We start from the raw sequence: 14,443 nt of genomic DNA on the forward strand, positions 1-14,443 counted from the left end.
ATTTATTTATTTATTTTCATACCCCTCGCGCTGTGGAGTTTGCGACTACTATTCGCAGTCCAGCCTGTTCCTGTGACGCTTTGAGTGTGTGAAATATTGTTGTTTTTGTAAAAAAAAAAAATGCTTTTGTCTTTTCACGGTTGCTTGTGTTACAGTAAGCTTGCCTGTGAAACTCAATAAAACAATGATGGAGTTGATGTGTTTTTTTTTTCTTGTTGTTTTTTTTTTCTTTCAACCATTTTTCACTCCAGCAAGGCATGAGTCAAGGTAAGTAAACTTTACAGCGACTTTTTCTTTTTAGCTGGGACGTTTGATTATGTTTTATGTCTTTCTTTTTTTTTTAAAAAAAAAAACCTGTTGCAACTGTAAGACTTTAGATTATTATTAAATACCTTTTATTTATTTTTTGGTTTCTTTTTTTTTGTTGTTTGTTTTTGCTTTCAAAAAATAAAAAGTTGTGTCTCAGCTCGCTTTTTGGAAAATCAGTTTTAAGACAGAAGCAGTTGCTGCAATACCTCCACACCAGGTGGTGGCAGTATTGCACCATTCTGTTTTTCCTTGTCAAGCTGCAGGAACGTAAAACAACTTCCTGTTAGCATAGCGACACATATGAAGAATGGCAGAGTGGAAGAATTGCAGTTTCTGTGGTGTTCCAGGCTGTTCGTCTTCCAACCAAAAACAGCCCTACTTTTCATTTCATTATTTTCCTGTGGATCCAAACCTCAAACCCAAATGATATAGGCGATCCGAAGAGAGGAAGGGCATAGTTTAATGTAAACACAGGTGGCACCCTCTGCTCTGCTGCCGGCAATTTCGCTCCGGATTGTGGTGCGGCTGCGTCGTTCGTCGCCCGAAGAGTGGTGTTGTCCCGAGCCTTTTCCCTTGGAAAAACTTTACTGCTCCTTTGAGAATGGAGTCATTATATGACAGAACCTCAAACATCGGGCTATGCAGCTATGCTGTGAAGATAGCAACATGGTGGCTAAGCTAAGGCAGTAAATGGATCAGGACTACGTGACACACCCACCTGCAGGTAAGGTTGTTCATAATGTGTTTGGTTAACGTTAGTCAACTATGTGTACCGTTATTGGATAAATGCATTTCTACCTGAACAAATTAATGTTTATAATCAGTGATGAAAGTCTTCCGGGAATTCCCGGAAATCCGGGTTTTTGAGCAAACCGAACGTACTTTCCGGGAAATAAAGACCTGATCTCTACGGACAAATCGCTTTCCGGATTAGAAAATGGTCTGAAATCAGCTAATTTTAGCTTTATTTTCTATATTTCTCCGCAGATCGCTTCCTCAATGGTCGTGGCCATCTTTCGTCTTCCCGGCCTAATTGACCAATAACGGGACGTTTTAGTTGCTTTCGGATGCGTCGACGGGTCTGATTGGCTCTGTCTGCACCACGTGGTCAGCGTGACTTGCTTTTTTTTTTTCAAACTTTATTGAATGTAAAAAATCAATACAAAATAATGTTGAACATTGAACAACGAAGAAACAAGCCAGGGGGTTTATACATTTTATGCATAAAGATTGAAACTAATACACAGATCTAATGTTTTGATGGCGTTCTTATTATCAGAGTTTCTTATTGTCTTAATGTATTGTTTGAACTCATTAATAAAGACTGAGAAATGAGGGGTATGATTCGTTACTTTTGATTTATGAATGTGCCATTTGCATAAAACAACAAAAGGTTAATGAGGTACAACTGTTCTTTTTTATGAGATGGACAGTGGGTGATGCCAAACATAACATTTTCTAAGTACAGGCGGAAGTCAGGGTCAATGTGGGCAGAAATGAAATGACAAACTTCAGACCAGAGAGTGGTGGAAAAGGGACATGACCAAAATAAATGTACAGTATCTTCAGGCTGTTCTTGGCAAAAAGAGCAAGTAACATCAATATCTTCCTTGAACTTTTGTAGATATAGTTTGGTTGGATAGAATTTATGGATTAGTTTGAATGAGATTTCTTTCACTTTATTGGTTAAAAAGTATTTTGCTGGTAAATTCCAAATCTTTTTCCATTCTAAATGATAAACTAAATTATTCCAAAAAGAAACTACGTAAGGAATGGAGACAACATCCTTCTGGAAGAGTGAGCGTATACGGCGATTTGTGTTACGTGAAGAAGAAAAACAAATTTGGCCTATTTCTATTTTAGTCGGATCAATTGGCAATAAAGTTGGACTTTGTAATGATGAACTTTTGAATAATGTAATAATACATTTAGGAATTGCTTTCAAAACAAAGTTAAATTCGGTTTTTGGTATTTTGATGGAGTATTTGAAGCAGAATTCTTCTACTTTGAGCAATTTTCCAAATTCTTTTTTAGGACCAGCAAGTCCTTAATGGAGAGTCAAACTAGGGGTTTGAATGACAAATCATGATGCTCCAATTAGTCTTAGTTTCTTGATAAAGAAGTGAATAACTAGCTGCCAGAATGCACCAGAATGCATCTAAGACCACGTATTTTTCCAAAATTTCGCTCTGTGCCCGCCATATCGCTCAAAGAAAAGTTCAGGGATTTTTTCCTTGCCTGACTTTCATCACTGATAATAAAAGCTGTTCATGCTCTCACCTATTTTAATTACATGTATTTAATTAATTTAGAGTATTTTGTCATTTTGTATTTTCTTTAACAAAAATAAATGAAACCTTTTTGTAATTAAATACTTAACATACTTTTCAAATCATGATTACTGTGTTGTGGTGAAAGGTAGCAAATGTTTTAATACTGATTTTTAATTTCTTTATCTTCACAGGTGCTCTGGATGAGGCTTTCCATGACTTAGAAGCCAAGTTCCTTTGCTGGAGCCAGGAGTCGATGTCATGGCGGACAAAGAGTTCCTCGTTCAAGACCTCATTACTGACATTGGATCTAAGCTCATCATGCCACCTTTTAAGCGTTCAGCTCCATCAGCAAGGAGGAAACGGAACAAACGCAGTCATGCCCCGCCTCAGAATTATGGTGGAAAGAGTGATCTGTAGGATAAAGTCCTTTCACATCAGGGACTCTCTCGTGCCGCTCACACTGATGGGCAGTGTGAATCAGATCTGGCTTAACTGCCGTGTTTTGGCAAATTGTCAAGGACTTTTTTGTTTTGAAGAGTGAATTAATGTTTGGTATGTAAATAATGTATAATGTGCAAATAGTATGGAAAAATTTAGTGTTCCCACATATTCTTAAAATCTAATTAAATATAATTGTTATATTCTTAATATTTTTCTGTTGAAATGTGACTTTGACTTCACACAAAAATTAGATGAACAAATAAAACAATTTTGGTCAAAATTGTGCCTCATTTACTTTTTTGGTATGCGTAACAACTGATTAATCACAACACAAATAACATCAAACATTTACAATAAAAAACAACATTACAGATCAACAGTAAGACAGAAGGCTGCACTAATTGTTAAAGACAAGATAAGTGTAATTTCAGGTAGCTGGGACGTTTGATTATGTTTTATGTCTTTCTTTTTTTTTTTTTAAAAAAAAACCTGTTGCAACTGTAAGACTTTAGATTATTATTAAATACCTTTTATTTATTTTTTGGTTTCTTTTTTTGTTGTTTGTTTTTGCTTTAAAAAAAAAATAAAAAGTTGTGTCTCAGCTCGCTTTTTGGAAAATCAGTTTTAAGACAGAAGCAGTTACCTCCACACCAGGTGGTGGCAGTATTGCACCATTCTGTTTTTCTTGTCAAGCTGCAGGAACCGGAAATCAGAAGCTATGCGGTCTACAACGCACGCATTTAATTGCTTTTAAAAACTATAAACACTAAATTGTGCAGCACTGTATGCCGTTATAGTTATCAATTAGGGAGGGAATTCGGACACAGCTTTTCAGGACTTTTGGAACCTTGAGATTTAATGTTTACAAGCTTCACGTGTTTACATGGCTTTGTTACAAAACGGTGAGTTTTCCCGGTCATATGTGGGCTTACCAGATATATCAAAAATAGAGATTAAAACATTTCTTAAAATGTAAAGACAACTCAAAGATGATGATATAATATTTTTCTACATTTTCTCATGTGATGCACACGTGTCGAACTACGTTGGTTACATATATTGATTACAATTAATGATTGCTATTACTTTTATAAAGAGCTTATATGTGGCTTGAAAAGTAACGAAAATAACATGTCATTCTGGGGGGGAGGTCCGGTCCACATCAGCGCAATCTTCCTTCATGTCATCGTCGTCCTCATCAGAAGAACTGCCTATATAAATGACTCCAACATGACTGTAAGGTATCGCATGTTCCCCATAGATTTCCATCTGTAAAAGATATAAAGACGTTAGGGAAATTTCATGTGTAATTGCATTAATTATTCATTAAAGAATAATGAATCAAAATTGCTTGAAAAGTAAAAAAAAACAAAACAATACATTACCTGGTTGGGTTGCATGTTATGGTTTATTGAAAGTGGTCTCTGGTTTTTTGTCTTCAAAGTGAATTTTTCATCACTGTCTGTCTGCACGGCTTTGTCAATCTTCGCAGGTTTGTCTGCTGTTGGAGTGCCTTCAGTTGAAGATGTGACATCTTCTATCATCTTTTCATCTTGGAAACTGGTTAGGTTTCTATTGATGCCTTCACAGCACAGGTATTGTCCTCCACAGAGGCAAAAACACCTCTTCCCTGAGCCAGGTTCAGGTGAACCAAAACCTTGGAGGTCCTTAAGATCTGCAGAAAAAAATGAAGGGGTAAAAGTTGTCCCGTCTAAATTTCTTTCGTGAATAATGCTAAGATCTTCCATCTTGTGCTCCAATCTGTTGTCCTGGGGAAAGCCTGAAGTAGAATGGGGAGGCCTTTATTTAAATCCTCTGTCTGGAGTCTGACTTCCTAATAAGGTTGAGGAGCAAGGTCGTAAATCAAAAGTTCCGAAGTTTATGGTTGCTCCTTTACCATAAACACATACATTTTAACTCAAGGATCAGAATTAGCTATTCTATCATTGTGCCATGTCATGTCAGACACCTCAGAACCCACACAGATTTAAATCTATGGAGGTTTTTAATACTATACTAATCTTTTAATATATATATATTTTTTGCTGTTGAACATTCCAAGTATGCTTTAGATTTCTTGTTTTTATTAACCCAGAATAAGATTTTCAGTTTCGAACAATTTCAGATACCTTGGCATTAACATAACAAAAGATATATCTGGACTTTTTAAACAAAATTTTCTGAATCTTTACCAACAAACAATTTAAGCGTCTAGGTAATGTACCCATCTCATTAGCTGGTCGTGTAAATATAGTTAGAATGAACGTATTGCCAAAATATTTATTCCTTTTCCAATGCATCCCTATTATAATTCATTAAAAGTTTTTAAAAAAAAAATCGATTCGCTTGTCTCATCATTTATTTGGAATAAAAAAACACCCAGAATTAAAAAAGTTTTTTTGCAAAGACCAAAATTCCTGGGAGGATTAGGACTGCCTAGGTTTAGTCTGTAGTTGAGCTTAAATGTAAGTGCGGACGAGCCAATTTATTCGCCCAAAACAGAAAAGAAATACAACCTTTTTGGTAAAGTTACATTTGTGATTAAGACGAAAGAAAACCGATAATTCAAATAATTCAATCTCTTCAGTGGCTATAAGTGATTGTGTAAAAAACAGCCCTGCAGCTTTTGCACATTTCATCCACAAGGTGACAGCATTCTCCACAACAAAATCCACTGCCAACCTATTTTGAATCCCTGTAAAAGCAGCAACTTAATAGCAAATCAAATGACAATAAAACAATCCAACATAAAGAACACAACAGCTCAATGAGGGTGAGTTTGGAAAGTCATAGTCTTTATCGGTCTGAAAAGGACCTCTTTGCACCAAATCCATTCTTACTGGATCAGAGAGTGTGGTTGGTCATTCAGCTGGATCAACTGGATTTAAGTTTGGGCGAATTTTGGATCCAGCCTGCTTCTCTTCCATACACGCCTCTCTTGGAGCCTCTGGAACATAAGATACAGAGCTACAATAAAAGCAAACAGTTAAAAGAAAAACAGTCAAATGTTTCCCTTTCAACAGTAGATGTGGTGACAGGAGTTTCTTCTGCAGATAAAAAACAAGAATTATTATTATAGAATAATCACTGATAAAGCCAATAAAATATCTATAGCAGAATAATAATATATTGGCTCGTTTAAAATCTGTGTGCAGGTTTTTCACAATTTCATGATCTTTTTATATATTTATGAGAGATTTATTGTTTGATTGTATATTTGCATAAGGTCATATTTCATTATGCAGACACTGTTTTTTTTTTTATTACTCCAATACTTTTTAATACTTTTTGAGAGCAGAAGAAACTGTCGGCTGAGATGGAACTGTGCAAAACATCATCATTATGTAAACTAAAACTGCAAAATATAAATGAGAAATAAATGTACCTATTTATAAATAATAAAATGTGAACACTAATTTGAGAATAAGTGGAAATATAAGCCTTTAATACACTTCTTTTTGTATTATTTTGTATGTTCATAATTTTAAAATTAGTACATTTATTTTGTTTGTCATTTATAGATGAGAACCTTTATTTCCTGACACACTCGTTGTAAAACTCAGACTACCTCACTGTCTATAACAGATAAACAGCAGTTTTTATGCTGTAATAAACCGAAAAATGCAGAACGCACTAAATATGTGTTACCAAAACAATGAAACAAAACGATAACGTGAGTTAATTGCGCAGCTGCACAGAACTGCTGGATAATGTAAAAATAAAGCCCCAACATCCTCCAAACTTACCTGGTGACTGATGTTGAAGTTTTTTTTTTAATCCCTTTTAGCTCCTGGTGGATAAAGTCTCTGAAAAATTAAGTTTTCTTGTTCTCCAGTTGATCAATGACAAAATGTGATGGTTCGTTGATTTGTTGTTAGCTACCCACCTTGAAACGGAATGCATCCACCTAAGGGCTGTGTAAACATTACCTGGTGACTGATGTTGAAGTTTTTTTTTTTTATCCCTTTTAGCTCCTGGTAGATAAAGTCTCTGACAATTAAGTTTTCTTGTTGAGTTGATCAGTGACAAAATGTGATGGTTCGTTGATTTGTTGTTAGGAACCCACCTTGGAACCGGAAGGCATCCACCTAAGGGCTGTGTAAACATTAAGGTTAACGTTTTTTTAGGTTTCATGCTTTTCTATTCCCGTTTTTGCTTGTTCCTTTAGCATAAATCCTTTTAAATTTGATTCTGTCAGGTTAGGTTATGTGGACAGTGTTTAAGTCCAAAATACATTTAAAAAATAAATAAAAATACAGATCGGGAGAGGTGCAGGAGGGATAGACCAGCATTTTATGTATGTATGTATGTATGTATGAATGTATGTGTGTGTGTTGAAGGCCGATAATCATTTTATTACCATTTAGCTTATAATTTTGTTTGTGTTTACGCTGAACACTTTTATTGAAACTGCTGAAACTTTTATATAACTTTTGCATTATCTTAAAGTAGATGTGGATTTTACTTAAATGTGTTTGCTAGATCTGTTTTTTTTTTTTAAGGAGGGGCGTGATGGTGACCTCAGGCCTTGTCTACAGAATCAATGTATTTTCTCTTTATTTTATCGCAAAGCCCTTTTCGCACCTTCAAGGAGTTGTAAAGTGCTATATGTATGAACAAAGTGTCATTCGTTCAGGTTCCCTTAAATGAAATAATTGTTTCTGACAGAGGCAAAACGACGGGGGAAAATAGTGTATGAGGATTCATACCTGCAGATCGTTCCCGACATTCCACAAAGCGTTCGTATCGCCAGAAGAGCGTTCAACTCCGTGTGCGCGCACCTCATCCAGAGGAATATACGCTTCCAGATGGCTTATCCAGCAACACTGTCCTTCACAATCAACGGACCTGAAAAGACTTTCAGAGACTCGAAAGAGGCTGAACTATTTCTAAAAATTGCCCACAAATGAGGTACTGTACTTCTATTCCAACCTCAATAATAATCTGGTGAGTAAACGTCGCAGTAATGAATGACTAATGTTTGTTAAGGGTATTGAATGAATTGCACTCCTCGGGAGAGAGAAATTTGACTTGAGTTTACTTTAATGACTATGGTAATCTTTATGTTTCTTAAATTTTTACTTATTTTTTGTTTACTATGTTTTTGTTTGTTGCGGGAATTTGGGAAAGTGTCTTCACAGAGTCTTCTACTTGCAATCTGGACATTTTTCTGACTCAATATTTCTACAACTAAAACATAATAATGCAAAAAGTATTGTTATTGGAGTAATATATCACCCACCAGACTCTGATTATGACATATTTAGAGACAAACTTGAAAACATTCTTCTCCACATAAACCTAACGAACATAAATTGTCTTATTATGGGTGATTTAAATATAGATATATCCAAGGACAATAAAACCAACAATGACTTTATTAATACTCTTTTCTCCTCATCCTTTTTCCCAAAAATCAATAAGTACACCAGAGTTGCGGAAAAAAAAAAATCAGGGGTTGTATACTCAGACATTACAGACCATTATCCTATTGCATGCTATATGAAACTAAATAAAAAACCGTCAATCCCACGTACAAGGAGAAAAGTGAAAGTTGTAAACACCCAAACTTTAGCAAACCTAATCAGTCACCTTCAGACCAAAAGGTGGGACGCAGTATTCAACACCACAGATCCCGAATCTGCATATAATTCATTAATTGAAGAATTAACTGACTCAATTAGCATAACAATCCCAGAAAAAAAAAAAAAATTAGACAAAAAGACATTTAAAGTAAAACCTTGGATAACCAAGGGAATACTAAATTCAATCAAACAAAAGAATAAATTGTACAAAAAGTATATAAAAAAACAAATTATTTAACTTACATAAAATATAAAAACAATCTAACAAAACTATTACAAATAAGCAAACAAAATCATTTTACTACACAACTGAAGGTTGCATCTGGAGATCGAAAAAAAAAAAAAGTCTTGGAGGGTGTTAAATGACATTCTCAGCCGCAGAACAAAAACTACAGTCATCCCTGATGCCTTAGAGCAGTGGTTCCCAAACTTTTTCTGCAGGGCCCCCCTTTCTAAAGATTAGAATATTTTCGAGCCCCCCCACACTGACACAAACATACAAATCCTTTGTTTCTAAACTCCACTGCGCCTTATAACATGTGGTTAATGAGAAATCTCTCTCTGAACGGTAGAATTCTGTTATCTGAAGCTGAAGGAATCTCTAGATCTGTCTATGTGTCTCTGTCTTTAGAAATGCCAAAACACATCTGTAACCTATTAAACAAAACATTATTTGATTTTGGAGGAAAAATGTCATTACTTAAGGAAAAATATTTGTGTAACACAGTGCTTCTCAAATAGTGGGGCGCGCCCCCAGGGGGGGGGGGGCACGAAGCGATGCGAGGGGGGGCGCGCGGTGGTGGCGGTTTTAGGCACAGGTTTGTCCGGTGCGCAAATTTAACGTGGGGGCAGCGGTGACAGCGGCTCAGTGCTTGGAAAATAATCTGGTCCACTATTCGGTTCCTATTGTCTGTTCTGTCTGTCCGCGGCTGCGCGAGTGAGAACGAAAGGGGAGGGGTGGTGTGGGCCCTGTCTGCCAGGGGAATCGGGGCACGCGGACCACTGCTACCGCTGCCTGTTGCCCAAGATCACCGCTGCCCTTAGATTCCTAAGCTCATGCTAACAATGTCATTCTTTATGAACTATTGTAGACATTTTGATGACGTGTCTTTATTTTCCATCCATGTTTTCTTTGTCTGCCTGCGGTTTAGTTGGTTTCAGACAGACAGAAAGACAGCAGGTAATGTAGGAAAACAGCTGCACTTTTATGAGATCAGAAATAAACAATCCGTCATTTAGAAAAAAAAAATCAGCACGTTTTTACCTATTTCTTCAGACTAAAAACGTTAAATATATTGGTGCTGCTGTGTTAATGTTTCAGATCAATTTAGATTTAATATTATTTATTGATTGAATTATTTTTTTCAGCATCAAATGGTTCAGTTGGTCAAAATGTTTCTAGTTTAAATAAGGAATGACAGATTTTTTTTTTTATTTCAGGTACTTTCAGCTTCTTTTCTGTTTTAGACTAGAACAGGGTTTCTGTGGCTAAATAAAGTTAATATTTGTTGAAAGTGGATTTATTTTGCTTTTTTCTTTTGTTAGTGTTAAAAGATACAATTTTAGGTATACAAATTTTATAGATACTGACCTGATGTATTGTCACCGCGCGAGTGTGTCTGTGTGTGTGTGTGTGTGTGTGTGGGGGGGGGGTCAGGGGGGGCGCGAAACATTTTCTTTTCCTAGGGGGGGCCTGGCAAAAAATAATTGAGAAGCACTGCCTTAATGTCAAAGTAGACAAAGATTGTATCTTCATTACACAATTGTTTTTATTATTGGCAAAATTCCATATCCATAAAGCCAAACGGTCAAACTCCAAACCTAAATTCCAGCAGTTTCTGAGTGAAATCAATCAGTACTGTACCATTATCAAACATCTGCAAAACCAAAAAGCAATCCAACTAATTTAATTTTTGAAAGATTTAAAATTTATTAAACCCCAAAGATTTTTGAAGGAATGATTCTTTTTTCTCTTATCTTGTATATGTATATGTATATAGTTTTTGTTTTATTTCCTATATTTTTCTGCAATATGTACACATTTCAATTCCCCCTGAGACATTCACATTGTTATTGTATTATTATGTAGAGTATTTTGACACCACTAAAGTATTGCGCATCAAAACAGTAAAACCGCGCATCAAAACCCCAAATCTGTGAATCAAAATGCATAAATTGAGAACCAAAACCCACAATTTGCAACCAAAGGCCTTTCCCCAAAGCACAATCCTATTTCTCAGCTGCCGATTTGTTTTCTCGCCATTCTGAAATCCTGTTTTTGAGTTGCAGTTTTATTTTGAAACTGTCTTTTTGAGTTGCGCTTTTATTTTTTGAGTTGCGCTTTTATTTTTTGCGGTTTTGATTCTAAAACCTGTCGACACGTAAAAACAGCGACATGTCAGTCAAGGGGAGGGGAGGCGGGACATCCCTGATATCCAGAAGCTCATTGGCTACCGAATAAGACCGAGTCTTACGTCAACAGACCAGTTTAGAATGTGCCGGTAAGTTTCTCATGTTTTTCATATCTTTTACTATATTAAAAGATCAAAATTGTACTTTATTTAACCAGAGGACGCCAGCGCATTCAGATGAGGAGCTCCACCAGTAGCTGCTAGTGAAAAAAGATGTTAGAAAGTTAGATGTTGCATGAAAAACTACCACCATTGTTCTCCTGTGTTAGCATGCTAGCTAGCTCAATGCTAGCGGGGTATCCAGCTCTTATGACTTTTGTGGATTAAACAAAGTACATTTTTTACCACAGTGTCAGGATCGGTCATGTAAACCTGGGAATAATTGCCCGTGGATTGTCACTAGGGTTAATCAAATAGTTTTTTAAGAAGTACATTCATGTATATATAAGGTTTTTCAATATTTCCTTAGGGATTACACAGATGGATTGAACAACAAAGCAACATATTGCTGCAAGAAAGTGTTACTTTCCTAGTTTGGGATCAAGTTAATCCCTATTTAAAATAAATAAATAAAAGAAACACAATTTTTATTTGAAGTACCAGAGCAAATTTCCCACAGGTGGGATCAATAAAGTTTTTCTGATTCTGAACTGTATTCCAAAATAATTTTCTCAACCTTAAAGATTGCAGGTTAACACAGGAAGTTACCTTTCACAATATGCAGCTACTGAGTAGCAATTAAGGTGTGTGTATGTGTGTGTATATATATATATAAATATATACACACACACACTCATTTTAACTGTCTTAAATACATTTTTCTTTGTGTGCAGGATGCTGTGGACATTGGACGACAGACTAACTTAAACCAGGCAGAGCAGGAAACTGTTGGAGTTGTTGTTCCCTCTGTGGCTTGTCCTCTCTCCTCTCAGACCTGTTCAACCCTTGTGGGACATCAGAAAACCATGGCCAAGACATTAACATTTATGTACTGATCTATGCATGTCATCACAGCAGGATGTAACAAAAACTAACAATGTGAACAGATCTCATCTGCCTTACAAAATACTGCCCCCCTTAAGAAAATAAATGGCTAATAATCACCACTGGTATTTTGTAAAGCTTCATTTTTTAATGTTTGACCATTGAATGTGTTTTGTACAAAAGACTGATGGTTTTGCAAAGATCTTTGAAACACAGAGTCAAGTGCATTAGATTCTGTGAAATTCTGAACCACAATTCAGAGAAATTAAAATAACTGTTTTTAAAACTCCTTAAAAGATTTGAGGTGGAAAAGTCACTGTTTTCGTACAGGCACTAAGAAATGGGAAGCAGACAGTGTGGTCGAAATGGACAACTATTTTAAAGGCTTCTCTTTCAGTTGACAGGAGATGTCTGTGAGCCTGCTGGACAGCCTTTGCATCACACTGGGACGTCTTTGGGGCCTGCATCTGGAAAGAAACAAAAACAGCAAAGTTAATTAACCAAAAAAAGAAGAGAAAAATTAAGATTACATTTTTTTTCATTACCTTAAAGAAGATGTAGACATCCACGTCGTAGCTGCCTCAGTATTCCTGCCTTTTTTGTTATGGTATGCATAACAACGGCCCTTATAGAAAACAACAAACATTCAGCAATACACGACGCTGTCAATTTTAAAACCACCACCCAATTAAATATACTAATAATTCTATTGATGTCTAATACTGGAATAATTTAAAGTGGAATAAAACACGTTTTTGCTGGTCTGCTACAATTTACTCTGCTCTGGTTCACTCGAATACCGGACTTCTGCCAGTCTGCATAGTGCAGACGCATACATTTTGAATAATATGGCACAGCAATATTGTTTCTCTGTTCAATAATTCCCTCTGTCTGTAAACCCTGAAAAATATTGAGAAACCTTATAGGTTATAAACTATTTGATTAACCCTAGTGACAATCCACGGGCAATTATTCCCAGGTTTACATGACCGATCCTGACACTGTGGTAAAAAATGTACTTTGTTTAATCCACAAAAGTCATAAGAGCTGGATACCCCGCTAGCATTGAGCTAGCTAGCATGCTAACACAGGAGAACAATGGTGGTAGTTTTTCATGCAACATCTAACTTTCTAACATCTTTTTTCACTAGCAGCTACTGGTGGAGCTCCTCATCTGAATGCGCTGGCGTCCTCTGGTTAAATAAAGTACAATTTTGATCTTTTAATATAGTAAAAGATATGAAAAACATGAGAAACTTACCGGCACATTCTAAACTGGTCTGTTGACGTAAGACTCGGTCTTATTCGGTAGCCAATGAGCTTCTGGATATCAGGGATGTCCCGCCTCCCCTCCCCTTGACTGACATGTCGCTGTTTTTACGTGTCGACAGGTTTTAGAATCAAAACCGCAAAAAATAAAAGCGCAACTCAAAAAATAAAAGCGCAACTCAAAAAGACAGTTTCAAAATAAAACTGCAACTCAAAAACAGGATTTCAGAATGGCGAGAAAACAAATCGGCAGCTGAGAAATAGGATTGTGCTTTGGGGAAAGGCCTTTGGTTGCAAATTGTGGGTTTTGGTTCTCAATTTATGCATTTTGATTCACAGATTTGGGGTTTTGATGCGCGGTTTTACTGTTTTGATGCGCAATACTTTAGTGGTGTCAAAATACTCTACATAATAATACAATAACAATGTGAATGTCTCAGGGGGAATTGAAATGTGTACATATTGCAGAAAAATATAGGAAATAAAACAAAAACTATATACATATACATATACAAGATAAGAGAAAAAAGAATCATTCCTTCAAAAATCTTTGGGGTTTAATAAATTTTAAATCTTTCAAAAATTAAATTAGTTGGATTGCTTTTTGGTTTTGCAGATGTTTGATAATGGTACAGTACTGATTGATTTCACTCAGAAACTGCTGGAATTTAGGTTTGGAGTTTGACCGTTTGGCTTTATGGATATGGAATTTTGCCAATAATAAAAACAATTGTGTAATGAAGATACAATCTTTGTCTACTTTGACATTAAGGCAGTGCTTCTCAATTATTTTTTGCCAGGCCCCCCCTAGGAAAAGAAAATGTTTCGCGCCCCCCCTGACCCCCCCCCCACACACACACACACACACACACAGACACACTCGCGCGGTGACAATACATCAGGTCAGTATCTATAAAATTTGTATACCTAAAATTGTATCTTTTAACACTAACAAAAGAAAAAAGCAAAATAAATCCACTTTCAACAAATATTAACTTTATTTAGCCACAGAAACCCTGTTCTAGTCTAAAACAGAAAAGAAGCTGAAAGTACCTGAAATAAAAAAAAAAATCTGTCATTCCTTATTTAAACTAGAAACATTTTGACCAACTGAACCATTTGATGCTGAAAAAAATAATTCAATCAATAAATAATATTAAATCTAAATTGA

General features: G+C 35.9%; 5 long non-coding RNA genes across 6 annotated transcripts; 3 read left to right on the forward strand and 2 right to left on the reverse strand.

Moving 5' to 3' along the window:
- The first annotated feature begins 571 nt into the window (after positions 1-571).
- Positions 572-3,303, forward strand: LOC144996737 (uncharacterized). The gene is made up of 2 exons (XR_013659582.1): positions 572-1,033; positions 2,774-3,303. It is a non-coding gene; the product is annotated as an uncharacterized LOC144996737 (long non-coding RNA).
- A 483-nt stretch (positions 3,304-3,786) lies between these two features.
- On the forward strand, positions 3,787-4,728 carry LOC144996735 (uncharacterized). Its single transcript, XR_013659580.1, has 3 exons — positions 3,787-3,925; positions 4,174-4,264; positions 4,516-4,728. It is a non-coding gene; the product is annotated as an uncharacterized LOC144996735 (long non-coding RNA).
- On the reverse strand, positions 3,852-7,022 carry LOC144996740 (uncharacterized). 2 transcript variants are annotated; one of them, XR_013659587.1, is made up of 5 exons: positions 6,910-7,022; positions 6,770-6,829; positions 5,864-5,970; positions 4,409-4,698; positions 3,852-4,292 (listed from the first exon to the last, which is right to left on the reverse strand). It is a non-coding gene; the product is annotated as an uncharacterized LOC144996740 (long non-coding RNA). The 2 variants fall into 2 exon arrangements; XR_013659586.1 differs by lacking the exon at positions 6,910-7,022 and having other exon boundaries at positions 6,770-6,889.
- Positions 7,023-10,972: 3,950 nt separating this feature from the next.
- Positions 10,973-12,125, forward strand: LOC111947967 (uncharacterized). Its single transcript, XR_013659579.1, has 2 exons — positions 10,973-11,109; positions 11,853-12,125. It is a non-coding gene; the product is annotated as an uncharacterized LOC111947967 (long non-coding RNA).
- Positions 12,126-12,131: 6 nt separating this feature from the next.
- Positions 12,132-13,401, reverse strand: LOC144996734 (uncharacterized). Its single transcript, XR_013659578.1, has 3 exons — positions 13,265-13,401; positions 12,549-12,628; positions 12,132-12,470 (listed from the first exon to the last, which is right to left on the reverse strand). It is a non-coding gene; the product is annotated as an uncharacterized LOC144996734 (long non-coding RNA).
- Between the last annotated feature and the right edge of the window lie 1,042 nt (positions 13,402-14,443).

Source organism: Oryzias latipes, chromosome 12 (genome assembly GCF_053564925.1).
Source record: "Oryzias latipes strain Hd-rR chromosome 12, Olatipes_Hd-rR_3.1".
Taxonomy (NCBI): domain Eukaryota; kingdom Metazoa; phylum Chordata; class Actinopteri; order Beloniformes; family Adrianichthyidae; genus Oryzias; species Oryzias latipes.